This window comes from Neolamprologus multifasciatus, chromosome 18 (genome assembly GCF_963576455.1).
Source record: "Neolamprologus multifasciatus chromosome 18, fNeoMul1.2, whole genome shotgun sequence".
NCBI lineage: Eukaryota > Metazoa > Chordata > Actinopteri > Cichliformes > Cichlidae > Neolamprologus > Neolamprologus multifasciatus.
Genome location: NC_140456.1, coordinates 7067254 through 7088595, shown reverse-complemented (window position 1 = coordinate 7088595; position 21342 = coordinate 7067254). Strand labels below are relative to the sequence as shown.

At 39.6% G+C, this 21342-nt stretch overlaps 2 non-coding genes across 2 annotated transcripts; one reads left to right on the top strand and one right to left on the bottom strand.

Annotated features, from left to right (window-relative positions):
* Positions 1–9587: 9587 nt before the first annotated feature.
* On the bottom strand, positions 9588–9680 carry trnar-ucu (transfer RNA arginine (anticodon UCU)). The gene is made up of 2 exons: positions 9644–9680; positions 9588–9623 (listed from the first exon to the last, which is right to left on the bottom strand). It is a non-coding gene; the product is annotated as a tRNA-Arg (tRNA).
* Positions 9681–15493: 5813 nt separating this feature from the next.
* Positions 15494–15581, top strand: trnay-gua (transfer RNA tyrosine (anticodon GUA)). The gene is given in 2 exon segments: positions 15494–15530; positions 15546–15581. It is a non-coding gene; the product is annotated as a tRNA-Tyr (tRNA).
* Positions 15582–21342: the final 5761 nt, after the last annotated feature.

The following is a 21342-nucleotide window of genomic DNA, read 5'->3' as shown; positions in this document are numbered from 1 at the left end:
GCGCGTAAAATTGACAGGCGTAAAATTGTATTTTTTCACCAACAAGCTTATTCCCAAAGAGCTATTCGCCAAAAACTTGATATATATTGGCATGGTGTTACAATTTGAGGAATTTGAGGAAACTGGACAACTGATGGACAAAAAAAGGAAAAAAAAGAAAATAATCTAGACCAGTTGAATATTATCTGAAAGTCATGTTCTCATGAAAAAGGGAAAAATCCAGACCTGACATATCACCTGAGAGATGCATTTTGACCTTCAGCTTATCCATCTACTGCTCACTGAAGCCTCATCAGAAATGTTCTCATTGAAAAGGATGCTTGTCATGACGCCATTCTTAATGAGGGGAACAGGGAGAAAGACTGAGGAATGCCAAATTACGCAAGAACTGGACCGACAATCAGTGGCAACAGATTTTATGGAGTGATGAACCCAAATTTGGAGAATGATGACTCAAGTCATCAACAGTATGAATGGAGGAGGTCAGATGTGAAGTTCAACAGTGAGTGTCTACAGCCATTTATAAAACACTTTGGAGGCTCTGCCTTGTTTGGGGATTTGTATTTCAGCCACTGGTGTTGGGCAAAGATCAAATGTTGATCCACCATCTAGAACAGGGGTTGGCAATCTCAGTCCACGAGGACCGGTGTCCCTGCAGGTTTTAGATCTCACCTTGGGTCAACACACCTGAATCACATGATTAGTTCGTTACCAGGCCTCTGGAGATCTTCAGGACACGTTGAGGAGCTAATTTAGCCATTTAAATCAGCTGTGTTGGTTCTAGGACACATCTAAAACCTGCAGGGACACCGGCCCTCGTGGACTGGGATTGCCCACCCCTGATCTAGAAAGTGCGTGATTGTCAACAGCTCCATTTCTCAGTATGACAATCCAAAAACACTGCCAATGCAGTCAGTTATGGATTGGACTCCATAGATCCTGAATCTTAATGTTATCGAAGCAGTATGTAGTCATCTAAACTGAGGACTAAGAGCTCATACCCTTCACAACAAGCCTGGAGAATTATTCCTAAAGACACAGTTACACATTACTGGTTGTGTTCAGATTGCATATCCAAATGTATGATAACTTCCCTTATTTCCATTAAGGATGTTGATTAAATTACTTGAAGTGTCTGCAACAGTGCAGAAAATATGAATTTCAGAAATGTGTCCTATTCATGCAGCTTTAAAACCTAGATAAAACACAGGGTGTTGGCCGCTCTCTGAAGACAGTGCACATACATTTATTTGTATCAGGAGGAGCAACACATTCCGCAGGAAGGTGATGAGTCAACTTTGTCCCAGATGAAACTTGGCAGAAACCGCCATGCATGACTTGACCAACCCACCCATGACAATGTTCAGATTGTTCAGTCCAGACACACAGTGATCATTAAAGATAAATCCCACACTTGCCTAACCTAAACCTAATGTTACCTTAACCTGGCTACACATTTAATAACTAATGTCAGGGGTTCTCAAACATTTTGGGAACAGGTGCCTTGAGGGGAACCTTTCACAGAGCTGCTTCACAGTGACAAACAGAAACACATTTCATAATTAATTGTATTAATACCCATTATATGCTTTTAAACTGAAGGCAATTGTATTTAAATTTTATTTGGGCTCATCTTAACAACCGTCATATGATGCAGTTTGGCCTCCCTTCTTGCTGTTGTCAAAATAACCGAAAACAATGTGTTTATTTAGTTTGTTTTTAGGATTACTGAAAATAAAAACTGATGTTATTTCTCTTTGCTGAGTGACATAAAGCTCTATGTAATGTGTCTAAGTGATATCACAGTTTCTACTGGCATTTATTAATCCGATCTAGATGCACATTTTTATGATTTGTAGAAAATTTAGCATATTATTCACCCTTTGCCATTGGTGAATACTTTGAAGGGTTTTTACATTAAAACATACCTCGAGATGACTGTTGTTGTGAACCTGTGTGATATAAATAAAATTGGATAATTAATGGAAAAACAACAAATGCCTTGCCATGGGTCACAAGTCTTACCACTTTGATGACCCAGAAAGTGACTCCATAGAGACCAACATTTAACACTTGTGGTCATCTGAGGACTACCAATTAACCCCATGTCTTTATTCTGGAGAAAACCTACATAGACACAGCAAGAACCAATGATCTTCTTGCTGTGAAGCAACGGTTCCCCTCCCCCCTCCACCACAAAACAGGCAGGTACTGAAGTAAATGGGGGACACTGTGGGAATGAGGAGGGAGGAAAATAGAGCCGTGAGGACAAAATAATACAGAGAGGTGAAACAAGTGACAGGTAGCAATGATTTCCAGCGATAGTATTTTTATATGGATTCTCAGTATATAATGAATGAGCTGCTTTTAATCATGCATTGTATAAGTTAAGGAAGCAAGATTATGAAACAGTTGATCGACTTTATTATCCTTGCAGGTGATTGTGAAGTATTTTTCTTGCAATTCATTTATCATTCACAAAATACTACATCTACTGAATGGCATTCCTAAAGCCTTGGAAGTGCAGACCCAGTACAAACTCTAGCAGTGTCACTCAGCAATGATAAAGCATGCACCAGAGTGTAATTAAGCTTATCTCACCTCAAACGTGTCTGACAACAGGTGCATTCAGAGCTGCAGTTGTCAAGGATTGCAGCTGCATGAGCCTTCATTTGTGAGATAGCGCTGTCAAAGGGTAACCCACTCAAGGAGGAATGGCTCTGACTGTTCAGACGCCTATAAAAACGCCAGTCTGTACGCTGGTCTAATGGTATTTTGCTTGCAAATTAGGTTGGTGTTTTCATCTGATAGTATCCCAAATCTGCCATGTTTTATGCCACAGCTTTTTAATTGGTCCTCATTTTCAGTAACACAACTTGATATTCTGAGATTAACTTGATTATATGATACAGACGGGGGAGAAATTAGATTTTATAAAAATGTTTTGGTGTATTTTACACATGTCAAACTGAAGAAATTTGTTGTTTTGTTTTCCCCCAGACTTGGCTCCCTGAACTCAGCTCCAAAGGTCACAGACGTTGACAGAGTGAGACACTCCTTTCCTCTCTGTCAAAGAACCTCGAGTGCTTATAGCATGGACATTCCAAACTTAGAGACATAGTCCTAAATACATACAACCTTTTATACCACATGGCCCGCGAACATCTCGACCTGTCCAGACAACAACCTACTAATCTCAGCAAGCTGAAGCTAACTATTTAGTTTCTGTGGTAACGCTGTGTTGTGGTACTTCGCAGTAAGAGCTATATAAAGGGTCACTGACTTAAATGAGTATTTACAGTACAAGAACGAGATCAATACTATGAGATACGGCCTGTTAAAATAATACATGCTCAGAGCCGTGTTGGCCCTTCACTGATGACAGAATCCTTGGAGGCCATTACTATGTATGTTGTTTTGGTCCAACATTTAACTAAGTGTGCATACTGTGCATCCATAACCTCTGCTTTTAAAAACAATATTAAAGTTTCTTCCAAATCTTTGAATATCTGCAGCTTCTGTGCATTTGCCAGAACTGCTGTGGGCTCGATTCTCAGGAGTTTCTTCCAAAACAAACATTTGTCTCTAGGGATTTTACTTCTGCAGGTAAGCGTTTAAAAACATTTTTCTACTTTTTACTCTTTATTTCTTTGTCTTCTGAATGAGTGACACCCCAGAAGATAAGATCCCTCAGCGATGACGATTAAGTGAATGACTATAAGCGTCTAGTTTGTGAGGAAACACAGTTGTTAAACTGAACCAGAGAGGTTAAGCTGACAAAAAGAAACCCTGTCATCCATTTTTATTAAACATAAAACAATATGAAGAAATATGATGACATTTTTACCGCTAAAATGACCAAAACATTTTCTGGATTTTGTTACAATTGTTATAAGTTCTTTCAGCATTTTAATACGCTGCATTGAAAATGCAGTTTATAGTTTCTGAGATTCTATACAAATGTTCAGATACCATTCAGTATGCAAGAAAGGGAAATTTCCTGTATGCAAATAAAAGTAAAAGTGGGGATCTTGGAAATAAATCCAAGTAAATGTAAGATTGTACAGGGACATTTTAGAGTATTTGCAGTAATCCTACTAGCTACCTGCTGTGGTTTTGGCGTGGAGCTGTAAGCGTTGGGTTTCGCCGGCGGGTCTTTTGACCGGGCTCACAGAGGATGAGTGGAGATCCTGAGTGCTGTAGAGGCACTTATGAAGGGCGCACATTGTTGCCAGCCCTGGGGAGAAAACTGAGCAGTCTGGCAACACAGGCGGAATTTCCTACTGTGATGTTATCTCACACAAGACATTTAGCTTCAGCCAAATGAAGAAGGGGGAGAGAAAGTGGTAAGGAAGAGGAGGGTCAAAAAAAGAGGGCGATAGAAGGAAGGGGAATGACAGCTGAGGACATAAGGGAGAGGATGAAGAGGTGGTCAGATAATGATGAAGAGATGGGAAGTAAAATGTCCTGTAGAACAAAGGAAAATGAAGTAAAAGGCAATGAGGAAATACATTATGAAGGGTAGATGGGGAACAAGAAAGAGAGACTGCAGAAATGGGAGTGTAGGTACTTTTCTTTACACATTAGCTTTATGCACATTTTATATTCACATGAAAATCGTGTGGTACCTTCTTCTGTGTCTCCAACTGTGTATAAAGCCTGCATGTCATTCATTCTGTATTCCTCTGTGGGGGTGCAAGCATCAGACCAGGCTCACTTCGCTTCTGAACATATTCTATGTTAACCAGAGGGGGCCACGAGTGGAGTCGAATTCACCGCATCAGAAAAGTGAAGATATATAATTTACAGACAGGACACATCCATCCATCCATCCATCCATCCATCATCTCCCACTTATCTGAAGTTCAGTTCTGGTGGCAGTAGGCTATAAGCTGGATCCTTTTATCCAGGATCCTTACCCCCACACTTTCCATTTCCTCCTGGGTCTCCTGAGATTATACGAGAAATATAATCTCTCCAGTGAGTTCTGGGTTTACCCCAGGGTCTCCTTCTAGTTGGGCAAACCCAGAACACCTCCAAACTTGAAGTACCCAGAAGCATCCTAAGCAGAGGCCCAAACAATACAGGACACATACATTTTTAAATTTAATACAAGGTTTTTTAAGTTACAGAACTGAAATGACAAGATGAAAGTTCTTTAGGGACACATAAATGATCAGAAATACTTTCATTTGTGCACAAATTGAGCACCGAGGAAGAGAAACCTGAATATGGTTTCAATATGTTTTGCAGCGGAAATCGATTTAATAATCTAGATAAAGGCCTCAATTATATCAAATGTTACCAAAATTAAATGGTCAACTTTTAGATCCACACTCTTTCTCTGCGTTGCCATTGCACAACAACATCTTCACTGCATTGCACAGTAGTATATGGTGGAATTTTCACTGTATCATCAAAGCTGCGTAGCAAAGAGAGTAATGAGAGGACCTTTGAATCAGGGACTAGAGCAAGACTAGTAAAGCATTTTTATGACCTTTGCATGATAAGATTTAATCATTGAACCACTTGACTGAAAGTACAGTTTGAATCAAAACAGTACAAACAGTTTAGAAATCAGTTGGAGAATCAAGTTGAATGAGGAACTAGGTTTGTAATTTTAACAAAATATGTAGGTTTGAAAATGCTAAATGTTAACACACACTAACTGTTTACATGTTTGAATCACACTGACATGTCAAACTAAACCTGCAGGGTGAAAACTACAACAAAACCACATTTATGAGCCTATGTTTGTTTTTGTTTTTTAAATTAAACAACAGAAACAGAAAATGTGACATTTCAAATATATTACAATCAACATTGCTATAGTTAAGAAAATGTTCCCCCTTTTCCTTTTAAAAACGAGACATTTCAAGACATTTATGCAAAATTGATAAGATCATTTTCTTATATGAGCTCAATTCTTAAAAAGTCTCATTATAAAGTCAATAAAATAACACCTCATCAAAAGGACTGGGAAAACAGCCTAATAAAAATTCCACAAGCTCTAAAAGTTATCCTTCTTATCTCTCTGATTGAGCTGCAAGAGGACAAAAGTGACAACATAAAATGATAAATTGGAAGCACTGTTGGGATTGCAGAAAACGCTAGTTAGACTAGTAAATGTTTTACATGTTTTATATAGGCAGCACTCTCGGTGAAGCCCATAGCTGGCCTGCAGCCTGGAATCCAGAGATTTAAAAAGTTGTGCAATAATAAAGCAAAGAGTAATGTGCCCTGAATGACTTCAAGCAATAACATGACTGTTGCTTTAAATTAGCACTTCAAGAAGCTTTTTGAGTCTTAAAGAGTTCCAACATTAACATAATCTAATATGAGGTATTACAACTTGTGTATAAAATGCACTATTACATTTAAAGTATTCATTTTCCTTTGAATTTTCTGTCTAAGAGAAGGTATCAGCCCCACTTTTAAAGCCAAAGTCACTGAGAGTGACATGTGACTGTAACATTTTGTCATATGCAGGCCTACTGCATCTGTTTTGAAGTCAAAGGACGTCACTCTCATGTGAAAGGAAAGATTGATCCTCAGACTGACTTCAGGCCTTTCTTGCTTCTGTCACATCAAAACCTTTAAGTCTCCTTGATGCTGAAAAAGGAGATCTCATGAAAGTTTTTATTTTCAAATTGACAGTCTTCTTTCTATATACATATCACAGAGACTGCATGGGGTTTATGGTTTATCTGAACAAGACCAGTCAAGTAAGTAAACACATAAAAATACTTAACAATGTAACAATATAACAATTTGAAATTAAACATGCCATGTGATTCATTCAATAACCTGTAACACATGACTTGATATCCTTCCTGCCAAATAAATTTACTCAACAGGAGTGTTCTTCTGGATAATAATTACCAACCGTTTTGTTAACACAGTAGTCGCCGTAGTAAAATGACAACAATAAAAATGGGAGAGCATTTTTCATTTTTCTGCCAGTATTAAACAAAGAAAGCAATGATCATGATCGTCTGACATTCTTGAAGTACTTTTTGTTTAACTTTCATCTAATTACTAGGGGTGCAACGACACACAAAATTCATGACGTTAACGCCACAACACGGCAAATCTCCGTTAACGAGCTACCGCGGATCACCCCGTGTGTGGGGCTGGACAGCGTCAACACGTTAACGAGCTAACTGCGCTAACGCACTAGTTCCCACCAATGTAATTGAGCATTGCGTGGCACATCCAACATACTGTTTTACTTTTGTCCATGACGCGCTTACCTTCAGGGTCATACTTCACATGAAAACCAAAATAGTTCCAAACGCCAGATCTGAATGAGGGTGGGGGAGGTTCAATTTGCCATGTTGCAAGGAGCTTAGCTTCTGTCTTGCTAGCTTGCCCTGCGCTCAGTGAATCTGCGTTCGACTACTCCGCCTAGGCTGCACTGTCGAGCGCAGATCCACTGAGCACTCAACACAGACAGCATCGTCAGAAGGAAAGTTGATAAAATAAATTAAAACTTTTGTATTGTTCGATACATATGGTACCGAACTGAAAGCACTGTATCGAACGGTTCAATATCGATACGAGTATTGTTGCACCCCTATTAATTACCTGAGAAAGTAACATACAAGAAAAGCGAATGTTTTGTCTGAAGAGAGGATTTTCAGACATTTAGGTGTGTGAGCACAGATAAGTGTACAATCGCTCAGTTGCATCACTTCCTTTGACACTTGACTGGAAAACTGATCCATATATGGTTTTCAGGGTTGGAGCAACAACCAACCAACCAAATAAAGTCCTGCAAATAGCTGGTTTGACACACCTTCAACCCTAAGAGCGAGAAGTTGACAGTTTTTTTCCTTGTTTGCTCGTCTTACTTTTAAAAGGCATCATTCTGCTTTATAAAATGATGATTGGATTACACAGGTGACCTGTTGGTGGCATCTTTCTATTATGTTGAGTTGCATCTACAGCCATGTGAAGTTCAGAAAGCTGAATGACACAATTTAAAGTATGGAAATGTTCCCTGTGAGAGAGAATACCCTCGGAAAACAGGTGTTAAGGCTTCTCCTTGTAAACACGGTAAATACTTTGGCTGCCCCCGTTGTCGCATAACAAGTTTGATCTGGCACAGTTTTATAACTGATACCCTTCCTAAGACAACTCAAAATGTACAACTCCTGCTGGATCAAACCAACACCCTGCACTCTGGGAGAACTCACTATGGAGGAACACAGGAAATACTCATAGTAAACAGTATTTCTCTGCATTAAACCTGCATGAAACCCAAACCTTTCAAAAAGTGAGCAGTCCTCATTGTACTGATTGTAGCAATGCTCTGCCAGAAATTCTTAGTGTTAGCATGTTGGATAGCTAACAGCTTGGCTAATAAGTGCAAAAGCTTGAGCGCAGCTTTGGCTCTGCTTAGGTTTCACTTCACACTTTGCAAATGGTAAAAAGAGCATGGCACCAAAGTATTGTGCACTGTGTATCTTCAAACATCTACAGCTGCAGGTTTCAGCAGATAGTTCTTACGTAGATGTGCCTCGCTCACAGGGCTGGTGAAGAGTGGCAAAGGTACAACCACAATCATAAAAATTCCATCTAAAAACAAAGGCGGATTGTCTTGAGTACTGGCAATGATGCTGCTGACCTGCAGATTTTATTTGGGCTTTGTTTATTCATTAATTTGACCAAGGGAGATGTTGAAAATGCTCTGGTTTAACTTTTATCCATGTGAGGTTTGTACATGCTAGGCCTTGGGAACTGATGAAGACTTTAGGACAACAAATTTTTAAATAACACAGTTTATGAATTAAGCAACGTCTATGCAGAAGGCCACGGTGCATGTATAGATGCAAAGTTCAGTTCTAAGGTAAAGGTAAAGGTAAAATAATTCTCTTGTTATAATGTATGTTAATACAGTTTTTTAGTTTCAGATTTGTATTTGACACTGAGCTGCTACCAGATCTAAAGGTCTGGTGCTGAATAATTGAAATCAGAGCAATGAAAAAAGCTTTGGGGATTTGCTAACTTTTCCTGGATAAATACAAAAGGGTTGAAAAGCAGCTCTTCGAATTATGCAGAGCTTTGTGAAACATCCACTTTTGACATATGACCTGTCAATCTAAGTCACAGTTGGACCTGATTAAGCTGATGAAACCAACAGAGAGCCACGTGAAACTGACAAAGACACATTCCACTTTGTATGCATAAGATGCTGTTGTTCCAGGAGCAACAGACTTATATGAAAAAATGTTAAAAGCAGCTCCAAAAATAAACCATCGTAACACTTCTTTGATACTAAGGCTTTATAAAATCTGCCAAATAGGTGAGTTAAGCTCGCTTGTTTTCAGTGCAAATGAGCTTTAATCAGTTGCATCATGTGGCGTCATCTTGATACCTGCGCACAATCTGCACATTTATGGCAATGGATACAGTTGGGAAAACTACTTTTTTCTAACATTTTATTTTATTCTTATGAATTTAATTAATTTAAATTAATAAATTTAAATATTTTCATCGACAATTTACACCCCCATCTAAAACCTTCTTTGTGTTTTATCATCTAAGTGAAACAGCCCATAATCTTTTGTTCAGATAGAAAACAGCGACCCTGGTGGGACTCGAACCCACAACCTTTGAATTGCATCTCTATGTCTTCAACTAGAAGTCCAATGCGCTATCCATTGCGCCACAGGGCCACATGCATGCATGCTGCTGTCCCTTTCTCCTTTCGTCTGAAAATGTGACTGAATCTTCTTGGGAATTACCACTAATTCATACTGTGCATTAATTCCTATGGATTGGGACAGGTAACAGATAAAATTGAGTGTCTCTTATAAAAGTTACATGTTTTGCTTTTAGTGATTTTAGTCAAGACCAATAGCAAAAGAGAACAGCATACACTGTAATGTCCTCTATACAATGTCAGTAATAAGGGAAAATATAAATAGAAATTAGTGCATTTGTGGAGGTTTTGATGCTTGAATATTGAATCCATCTGAATCTATTTTTCTTTTTTGTTTGAAACACATGTAGATTGGTTTGTTCCATTTTTTTATATTATGAAATCTAAAGATAGCTGACCTCGATGAAACTTGACTTGAATGTTTGAATACGGACCGAGTTTTCAGCTTAGGGTTACATGCAAAAGGGGCATTTATCTATAAAGATAAATAAGTAATTAGCAACTTTGATTTGTTCACTTAAACCCATTTGTTTTAAACAGCTTATTGAAAAGCCAGACTGCATTTTTAATAAAGTATTTTGGCATAATAGAGGACAATAGATGTTTTTCCTTTGTTGTATTCAAAGGAAGCAAACAGACTAAGGGCTCTACAGTTGCTCATAAATGTGTTATTTTAGCTTAAACCCTGCTGATGTGAATGGGTACTTGTTGCCATGTGTCTGAGTGAAGAGGCCCGGTCCTGGTCGACTTAGCTGTGTGACACGCGATAGGGTCCAAATCCAAAGTGGAATGGCTGCAGGCTTCAACCTGCGCTTAAGAGGGTCACTGCTGAACAAAGGGGGTTCAGTCACTTGCTGAGAGGCTGCACACACTGAAAGGAACATGGGGCCAAGGCGGTGTGTGCGTGTGTCCGTTCGTGTGTGTGTGACACAGAGGGAAAGCGAGCGTGAGCACGTTTGAGCTTAAAATAATTTTAAAGAGAGAAATTAGTGTAGCTTATCTCAGATGATTTGCTTTCTTCATTTAAATCTTTCCCTCACATCTTACATGTCTCATCTGAAGAAATTAAGAGGAGAAGTGAGAACAGAGGAATCCAGGAAATACGCACTTAGTGAAATGAGCCGTCTTTGCCTCTAGAGTGACATCAGAGGCGACATGAGTTAATAATGGCTGCGCCGCTGGATCAGTTTAGCTGCTCTGTCTTTTGCTGGCTGCACGGCACGGATGATTAATTAAATACTCCCAAAAATAATGACAAAGTGAGCAGTTTGTAGTAGGCTTACTGCTTTCATATCATCAAACAGGACCCTGAGAATTGTTTCTCTTTCTTAATACATACTAGAAGTTGACAAAAGTGTTGTGGTGATGCATCTGCATTGCAGCCAGATCACCACTTACTAAATATTTGAAGGCATTTTTAAGCTCATATATGCCAGCAGTGTGTTGAAGGTGTCCTGTGTAGTTTTCTTGTCTTTACTGGTGAATAAACCTGTTAAACTCTTTGATCCTCATAAGAAAAAAAAACAAAAAAAACAATAACCTTTTACAACTCTGCATACTTTCTTGCTTCATCAGTGTTTTACTGTTACATTGCCCTGGCTTTGGGGTATCTGTGAATCAGTGGAACAAAGTCTGCAAGTGACAAACAAAACAGGATGTGACTTAAAAAAAAATACAGTTACATGGAGCTACGCGAGCTCAGAAACCTTGCAGGAAACCTCTAAACTGTTACAACACTGAAAACCAGTGTGTATGTGTTTATACGTGTTGCTGTTTATGTCCCTGTGTGTGTCTATGGGTGTACAGGGCAAAGATGCACTAACGACGTCTGCTTGTTTAGTCAAGTGCAAGAAAAGTGAGTGAGATTTTCAGATTAGGTTCTTGCCAAAAGACTATGACTGCCCCGTGAGGTTTTCCTAAGCACTCTGAGAATGTTAAACAGTGCGTTCTGTGTACAAGTGTATCTTGAAGGGAAAAAACCCAATTCAGACATCTTTAAAAGCTTTTTATTTGTACTGTTTGTTCATATTTTTTGTGGAAGGTCACACCTGCCATTCCTCCAGGTGGCTGGGTATTATACTGCTCTATGAATTAAACCAAGAATGCAGCATTTCACAAGAGAACGAGTCTTTTATTTGGTCAGTGATATCCGTTGTGTCTGATTCTTGTGTGTTACCATCATAAAAGGGCTCAGCTTTTGCACTACACTCTCCTTTCCATGAAAAAACACTTCAAAATTCCCAGACGTGACATCCTGAAACAATATCTGTACTAATCTGGAAGAATAATACAGTAAATGTTCCCATACAATCAAGAGGTGTCTGCAAATTGTGTCTTTTATTGCAGCTCTTTCAAAATCCAAACTTGTGTAAGTCCCCGTTATATTGCTTCCCACAGTTTTGGCAGAAAGGCTCCTCAAAACGGGGAATATTTCACCTCTTAAGCCAAACGTGAAGTGCCAAACCTGCAAAACATAGCGACTGCCTCGGCTTTTCACTTTGCCTGGCACAAATCATTCAATGTCAGGCCATTTCCCACGCCAAATAGGCTTAAAATGCTAAAAAGACGAGAAGAAAAGAAGAAAGTCCTGTCAAGTTTTTCCACTTGGTTTTGTTCTCTTTTTCTGCCTCTGTGTTTTTTCACCTCAGTATCTATTTGTCCCCTTTTCTTTTCTCCTTTTCCCTCCCCCCTCCACCTCCTCCCCCCACCCTCCTCTGCAAGTCTAACATGTCATTCTCCTTCTTTTGTACCTACAGGCCTTTTTTCCTATTGAACTCCCCGCCCTCTCCACTCCTCTGGCTCTCCTTTTTCCTCTCAGGGGCCTAATTATGAGCCGGCATTAAATAAAAACATTTATATTTCTCCAAAAAAAGGCTTCTCTCTGTGCTTTCTCTGGACAATGAGGGCTTATGATTCTCCCTTCCCTCCTGCTCCCTCTTTCTGTCTCTTTCTCTGCTGAGTGGCCATTCACTGGGGGTCTATGTCTCTTTGTGATTGGCTTGCTCTAGGACTCCTAGGGGGCAGTAATTGTGTCTCATTAAGTCTTACAGTAGTCGTGAGGGGAGTGTAGTGGGGTGGGAAGTGAGGGGGAGTTTGCTGCACAAGGCCTCGCAATTAGAAATCCCAGAGAGCTTGAATGGGAACCCTAATCAGACCACAATGGCCGAGGCTCCCTGCCTATTAGGGCAAAAAGGAAGTGTTGCCATTGTCCAAACACACACACACATGCAGACACACACACACACACCAGGAATGCATGCAGAACAGTGGGGATGGATGTAGTTGTGTGGTGGCATCGTCCCACAGGCCAATTTGGAACGATTGGGAGATTTAAGAGAGCTTTTCACTGCCTCAGTCACGAAATACACATTCATGCACTCAGAAAGTCGAGTATACACACACACACACACACACACACACACAGGTGCAGGCACACATACACTTTTCCATCCATACTGAAGCTAAAAACGGGTCTCATTAGTGATGTTGAGGACGAGCTGGGAGTTTTCTTTCTGTTTGCTCATTTGTCACCCTGTGATTCCTCTCACTGCACACAGGAGGTTTTTCAATTTTTGTGTGAAAAAACACTTCCTGCAAGAAACATATTTTAGTGTCTCCGTGAAGCAGAAGCGGGGTAATACAATCAGCATGCTGTGTCTGCGGTGGATACATAAATAACCCATGCACCTCATCTCTGTGGAAATTCAGTAAATTTCAGTGTCGGTGAAATAAAAAAAGAAAAAAAAGAAGAAGAAAAAAAACATACAAATAATGATATTCCACCACCATCTGTCTCTAAAAGGGAAATGCATTGGAAAGTGAAAACTTTGCAAAGCCTTCCCTTGTTTTTATCTCATAATAGGAGCAGAAAGTGGGTCTCTTTTCCTCCGTTTATCTGTGTAGCGTTCCCAGGAGAAACAGTGGCTACCCCTCCTTATCTTTGTTACTGCCGAGTGCTGCAGTGGATTATGAAGTGGATTATGCAAATGTCTCACAATATATTCATATTAACAAAGGTTGAGGTTCATGTGCCTGTGCCCGGAATTTATGAATACGCACATATTTTAAAAATGGCTGGAATGTGCTATAATTTAATGGAAATTAACTCAAATGACTGTTATAATTATTGTACTGTGCTTTGCCTCGTTTTCAATTTGTGGAATTAGTAGCAACTTTAAAATAAAGCAATATTCAATTCAATTTAGCCCATTGTTGCAATTATCAGCTCTATTGATCCTCTGTAGAATAGACGGTTATTGTTGGACTTTGATCCAAATGTTAATTTGCAGTTTATTTTTTCTGGAGTCATAAAAACCGCTGGGATCATGTCACAAATGGATGCCTCTCTTGGTTTTGAAGAGTTTTCGTTGGTGTTTTGTTTGCGCTAAATGCAAAACATGGACGGTCTGAAGACTAATAAGCAGCGGAGGAAGCTCCTTGTCAGCTTACAAAAAGTCAAGGTCATAAAGGAAGCATTCTGTTTTCTATTGAGAAGGAAATGCAACGCTTATGGACGATTGGGAAATATTAACATCCTGCTTAGCCAACTGACTCATCTGAAATTATGCAATAACAGATTCATGAGCAGTTGTTGAATTTATGATTCATCTGGTCGAGTCCTTAAAGTCACCAATAGGTGAAGTTAAAAATTGTTTTTCTGGATCTAAGGTAAAACAGTTTCAGTATACCTCTATAGACTTCACAGGATACTCAGTAGTTACATTTCACATTAGGTTATCTATGCTTGGGTAGCAAATCAGTTCATAACAGATCTGACATCCCTGGAGATAAATGTGACTGGATAAAGGCACAAGTTCAAACCTGCTCACAGGATGGGAAGATCTGGGTGCGGAAAGTCAGCAGGAAACATATCTGCCTTCACGTGCTTCAATGACCTTCGCTGAGCCGTTCGGTTGTGAACCAAGCAAAACGCTGAAGCTGACTAACTTTGCATAGAAGCAGGAAGCAATTTTAAAGATATTGAAACGATATTCCTGTTTTAAAAATAGATCAAATGACAGTATGGATATTCAGTGTTACTCTGTTGCTATAATGAGAGAAAGAATCTGGAGTTTCTCTTGTCTCTGTGTAGTTTCAGCCATACTGTATATAAAATGCTGTATATAAAAGATGGACTATCAAGAACCAATGGCATGTGAACTGCCTTTGGAAACATCCCTTTTAGTCTTACTGACACCGTCGTTTTTTGAGCCAAAAGCCGCTATGTTTGTAAGAAAAGGTATAGTGCAGTGATGTCAAACATAAGGCCCGGGGGCTAGAATCAGCCCACTTGGAAAATGTGAAGGAGGACATAAATTTTAGACTTTTATCTGTATTTTCATACATTTTACAGCCTTTCTATTGAAAAAGACGCCTTCCATTCGCAATCATACAACACTAATGTAAATAAGTAGTAGATAAATAATTAAATCACAGTATGTTCCTGTTTTTTTTTTAAACTCTCTACTACAGAAATGTATGATTTTTACAGTGAGTTCACAAACAAACAAAAAAAAGTCAATTTTGGCCAATTAACAAAAATTCTCCTCAACAAAAATTTTAATCCATGACATTGAACACATCAGCTAATATGAGACCCACGTTTGGTTTCAGCTCATTTTTCTTTTATTTGATGTTTTGACCAACAGTCTTACTCTTTTGGTTCACCAACTTTGTTTTTGTCAGCAGTCAAGTGCTTCCAGCAACCTGCAACTGATAAAAGTCTACAGCAGTAAACAGCAGTAATCAGTTCACCTACAGTACTGTGCATATATACACAACACAGCTGTGTGTAGAATATACAACCTAACAAACCTGGAGTTCACCCCTTCGATAGCTCAGCTGGTAGAGCGGAGGACTGTAGGAGAGTTGTGCTGAAATCCTTAGGCCGCTGGTTCGATTCCGGCTCGAAGGAGGAGGCTTTTGTGGTTTGGTAAGAGTGGCAAACAGACATCGTCAATGTTGGCAGTTGGGAATGTCACATACGTTACTTGTAAACTGTAAACTCCCTGATAAGTGTGTCAACTTCTCAGCCACTACAAGCTCCTGAATCAAATCAATGTGGTAGAACGTTTCATAGTAATAAACTAAGCAAGAGTTCATTTATGTCTGTATAATGTATACTATTTACTCTTATTGAACTATTAAACTCTCATTGCCGAATTTCCCAGAGGAACCCACCCGAGGGATTAATAAAGTATTTTCTAATCTAATCTAATCTAATCTAAAGTCCACTTTAGATCAGATCTCTTGAAGACAACCTATCATAAATTGTGTTATAGTTGTTGGCATTATAGTTACGGCTCTTATTTAAGTTTTGTATGTGCTGTATGTGTTTTGTTTTTGGTCTGACTAAAAACAGACTAAAAAGTCTGACTAAGCAGCAAAATGTTTGCTGTCAAGGACACTTCAGTAGGATATTTGGCTACATCAAAACATACTGACATTCCAAAAAGCTATTTTATTTGCACTCTCACTGGTCATGTCCTTTCTCACATGCTCACTATCAGCACCAGTCTCACTGTATCATTTTCCTCATGCCAGATTACTTTACATCCAAATTATATCTTAAAGTTGAAGGCTTGACCAGCTTAACCAGTATTGTGGGGCATTCAGTGTACCGGAGAAAGCATAATGAGTTTTATCTCAACAACAGGCAAAGCAGTCTTTGGGTGTCAGCCGGGATGGACCTGTTGGCTAATTGGGGTTGTCAGGATTTTAAACACAATTAATGAAAATTCCTTCTCCTTTTCCCTGACCTAATTGCAGGTGATAATTATTGTTTGTGGCCAAATTTAAACAAATAATTAACAAATGTATACTGACAAACAGGCAGACTTGATTCTTTGCAAATCCCCGCACCATTGTATTGTTAATTGGGTTGAATGTAAGTGGAGACTCTGACATGTTTTCCACCCCCCAAACAGGTCCTTGCTGCATACAGTCTTAAGCTCTAGAATAAACAGCCTCAGCTTTAGGAGGTGTTCTTCTTAAAGCCTCAATATAGAGTTTCACATTATTAGCGCAGTTAAGTGAACACATTATAGTTGAAAAGTTTGTTTATTGGAGCCTTTGTGACAAAGCCAACAATCCAATGTTGAGTTTTTGTACGACTTAATGGTTAATGGATAAGTAAATTGTGAAACAACCAATAACATTGAAATGTTGGCTGAAACGCTGATCTTCACTGCATGTGGAAATCTCAGAGAATTGCAGTGATATTCTTTAGAGTTAAAGTTTTTAATCTCATTTTTTACATATCATTCTATACATAAAAACTGTCAGTTGCAAGACATGAATACACATTTCAAAATGTGGAAATGGGAAAAAAATGCTAATCTAAAAAAAAGAAATGAAAGATTTTTTAAAAACATCAGTTTGGGTAAATTTTTGGTATTTAGACTTTTCGAAGGGGGATTTTTTTTGAGTATATTGTTTTACACCTGTAACACAAACCCCAGTTTTCTCTGCAACACTGCCAGATGCTTCAACATCCCCCTGAGCTAATCTCATAATACCCTATTAGTAGCCCTGAAAGTGTACAACAATATGAGATCTCAGACCATGCCATGTTTCCACTGAGCACATTTCCAAAACATGATAGAGGCATGAATTGCGCTGGTGATGGCTATTTGTAAGGGGCTTCCCTCCCTGCCACACAAAAGGGGCTTAGCAGCGAGGCAGCATGTTCTCAGGCATTGTCTCTGGGCCTGGACCACCCGTTCCCCCTTGCTGTCCCACTGTCAGCCAAACAATGCAATGGTGCTACTCCCACTTTGCCCCCAACCCCCATCCTATTTACTCAACCACCCCCTCCCTTCCCCCACCACCCACACTCTGGACACAAGTAGTGGTGACATGATGTTTCTTTAGTGGTGAATGTGCACCATTAGTCAACAGCTGGGCGCAATTCATTTAGCCTGGAAAGTCAAGTCAAGACCAGATAGCTTTGTTCGAGTAAACTGCAACAGCATGGCCGTTTATGAACACAAAATCCATGCTGAGATATTTTATCCTAAAAATGTAAACTTTTTTTTTTTTGGCCAGAGAAGTAAGTGCAGCACTTCTAATGTGAACAAGCAGCAGCAGCATTTTTATGTGTCGTATAATGCAAAGTTTTTACAGGTAATTTTAGCTTTTAAAATCAAATTTTATCTCTTACCTGTTAAATTGTTTGAAAAATCTTGTCATATCTACAGTTACAGGCAGTAGCGGTCCTAGCCTGTTTGGCGCCCTGGGCGAACACCCCCTCTGGCGCCCTCCTCACACACACGAAGAGAGAGACGAAGTATGCATTATATGCAAACGTTGTATGCAAACGGCTACTAAACAGACATCATAATTCGTCATACAATGAGAACAGGACAAATCAACAATTGACACTGACTAATTAATATTATATTATTGTATATATTGTTTGGAGTTTAGTCTGTTACTGTTACTATTTTTACCATTTCTTCTTGGAGGAACTGTAACCCAAATAATTTCCTTAGGGATTAAGAAAGTATCCTGATTCTTAATGTTTTAGGATACATGACCTGCCATTATCCAATGACACATCTGCTTACCTGTATCTTTTGCTCGTTTCTCCTTGTAGGAGTCATAATTAAATGTATTGAATTTTAATGATCACTCGGTTTTCATTTGTTTGGTTGCTATGGTGATGTGTAACGGGAGTCACGTGGGTGCTAGCAGCGACATTAAGAGGGCGTTGTCAGTCTGTCTTTCACTGGTTTGATTTTGACAGAGAAGAGGGCTGGGTAGCTGTAGTTTTTGTTGACCGCAGCACAACGAGTTTCCCCTTGTTGTATTAGAGCCTGTGATGTTTTAAGAGCTTGAATCGCGAGCCGATCACATTGCTCTGAAACTTTTCAAGCACTTTAATAAACAAGCAAGCAATTCCACCTCTCGCATTATTGCGTAAAGTTGAGAGGCAAATAGACAGGCTCAGTCCCCGGCCTCTAGCGACTGTGGAAGTCGCTACACTCCTCCTCTTCTTTTCTCATTAAGAAGTTTAAAAACGGGTTGTGTGTGAGACTTCAGATCAACAAAATATAAAATATACATTTTAAATTGTTATTGATCCCTTTACCCCTGGTCCTAAAGTGTATATTTATTTTCTTACTCTTCTTATATATATTGTTTGTTTACTTGCACTGTTGTAACTGGAGCCTCGTCGTCTCGTCTCTCTATATACTGGACTGTATGTAGCGGAGATGACAATAAAGTTTACTTTGACTTCAGCAGCGAGCAGGCGCACCGAGGACTCTCGTGCTCACTTTTCGAGTATAGAATTTTGAAAAAACATCGGTGCAAATGATAAGTCTGTATCATAATGTCTGGTGTTTTCGTGTTTGTTGGTTTGTTTGTAATTTGTTTTATTTTGCGAGTTGGTAATTTTTGCTGCTCCAGCCAGCCAGAGCATCCCCCGCCGCCCCGCCCTTTCCTCCCTGTGCCGCAAGCAGCAGGCGCACCTCGCAAACGGAGGGCGCCCTTACTCCCAGCAAATGGGCGATAGAAAACCAATGCCATTCCCAATATGCGCTGGCATGATGTCGGGGCAGCATGAGAACGAGCCGCGATGCCGCCCCCACCACGATGCCGCCCCGGGCAACCGCCCGTGTCGCCCGTATCTAAAACCGCTACTGGTTACAGGGCTGTGCATCTCAAAAAATGTGAAAACAACAAAATCACAAGAATCCACATTTTTGTGGTTGAAACTTTTTTGTATAATAAATATTCTATATATGGGAGTCCTAATGTGATCTGACTGTTTCTAAAATAAAACCTTTATGGTCCATATCACAGCTTTATATGGAAAGTTCAACATACCCATGGTGTCTTTTTGTTATCACACCAAGGATTTCCCCAGGTTTACATGAATGGGAGTTGCCAGCATCTGACCATGCACAATTATGGATAAATGTACTGGCAGCAGAGCGGCTAATTTTACAAAGAAAGATATAAAACCCCTTTTCCATTGGTACCTACTTGGATTGACTCTCCACAGATGCCATGACCCGACGCGGATTGACTGGTTTTCCAATGCAATCCAGTACTACTTAACATGCGTGGTTGTCGTCATAGAAACACGCATAGAAAAAGTGGACTTCAAAGCAAGAATATACCTGCTGCTCGGTCTGTGGCTTTCTGTGGGACCAAACACTCTGGGACCACAGTGTTGTTTCTTGTAGCCATTTTCCTTGTTGTCAGGCTTAAAAAATGGCGGTTTTAATTTTCAATGACACTACTGACCAGCCAGTTGGTGGAGTCCTCAGTCTGATGACATCGGATTGCATTTTGTACTTGCTCGGATTGCTTGGAACCCCGAGCGAGCAGGTACTTAAAAAGTACCTGGTACCAGGTACTATAACCTAATGAAAAACCCTGAAAACTGTGGCGAACTGTACCTCAATCTGAGTAAGTACTAATGGAAAAGGGGCTTAACTGTACTATGGGACAAATGAAGTGGTTAAACACTTATTATGACACAGCTACTACAGACAGAGCAGTGGCATGAGAGAAAACATTCTGTACATTAGTTTACTATTAAAAGCATTGCATGAATACATGGGCACTTTCTTTTCACAAAAAGAGAAAAATCCAAGTGAACTTCAAGCAAACCAAAATGTGTCATTTGCAACCTCTCGAGAATCTTTAGAACACTTAATGGCCAGATGTGTCTTGGGAGGGAACAACAATGGTAAATACAGGATGAAGGTGCTGTGTTCTGTACTACTGAAAAACATGGAAAATTTATGTGTATTTCATGACTAGCTGCTAGCCCGTACAGACATTTGCACATCTATACCCCATTCCTTCATCCCTGAATACTAAGCATCACTATGGGAGATTTCTTTAGCTCAAACTTGCAACGTACAGCTAAAGGTTGGCTCGGATTGAGGTCAAATCATATTCACAGCATAAACTAACCACTCTGTAGTTATTCAGAGCTGCAGTGATACCACATCCTCCAAATGTCTTGCCTCAGTTTTTTTGGTCTGCAACTAAGTGTGATTACTGTGTTCTGCACAAATGAACGGCACCAAGAGGGAACCAAAGTTCAGTTTAAATGAACTAAACACTGCAGGTGTGACAACCCTGTAAGAAATTATATTTCTTACTGCTCACCAGTAAAATGCAAAAAACATGGGATGTTATTAAAAAATCCTTACCACATGCATGTGTGAGGTATCTTTGAGGTGATGCTGTTTTTTGGACAACTGACTAGTCAGTAGGTAGTGATTTGATATTTGTTGATCTCCAATCAGGAACACAACCTGGTCCTTTAAAGGTTAGGTTGGTAGCATAAGTTACCATGGTGATATAACCATGGGAGAAGTGAACTAGCTTTGTAGCAGGAAAATCCCTGCATGGGTTAACCCTGAGGTTAACTGGACAAGGCAAAAATCATGCTTCGTAGCACAAAGGGGTCTTTCAGTGTGGAGATTCAATGGGTAGATGTGGATATAAAAGTGTGTGGTTGTGGTCTCTGTTAGTCCTATGACTCACGATGACCTGTCCAGGATGAAACTCATCTCTTGCCCTATGAGAGCTGTGACCCTGAGTTGCATAAGTAAGAAAATTGATGGTTGGGTGGATAAAGTTTTGAATATTTACAATCCCCAGGGCAACAGCTGCCTCACTTTACAGTGCACTGTGTATAGAGACTAAAA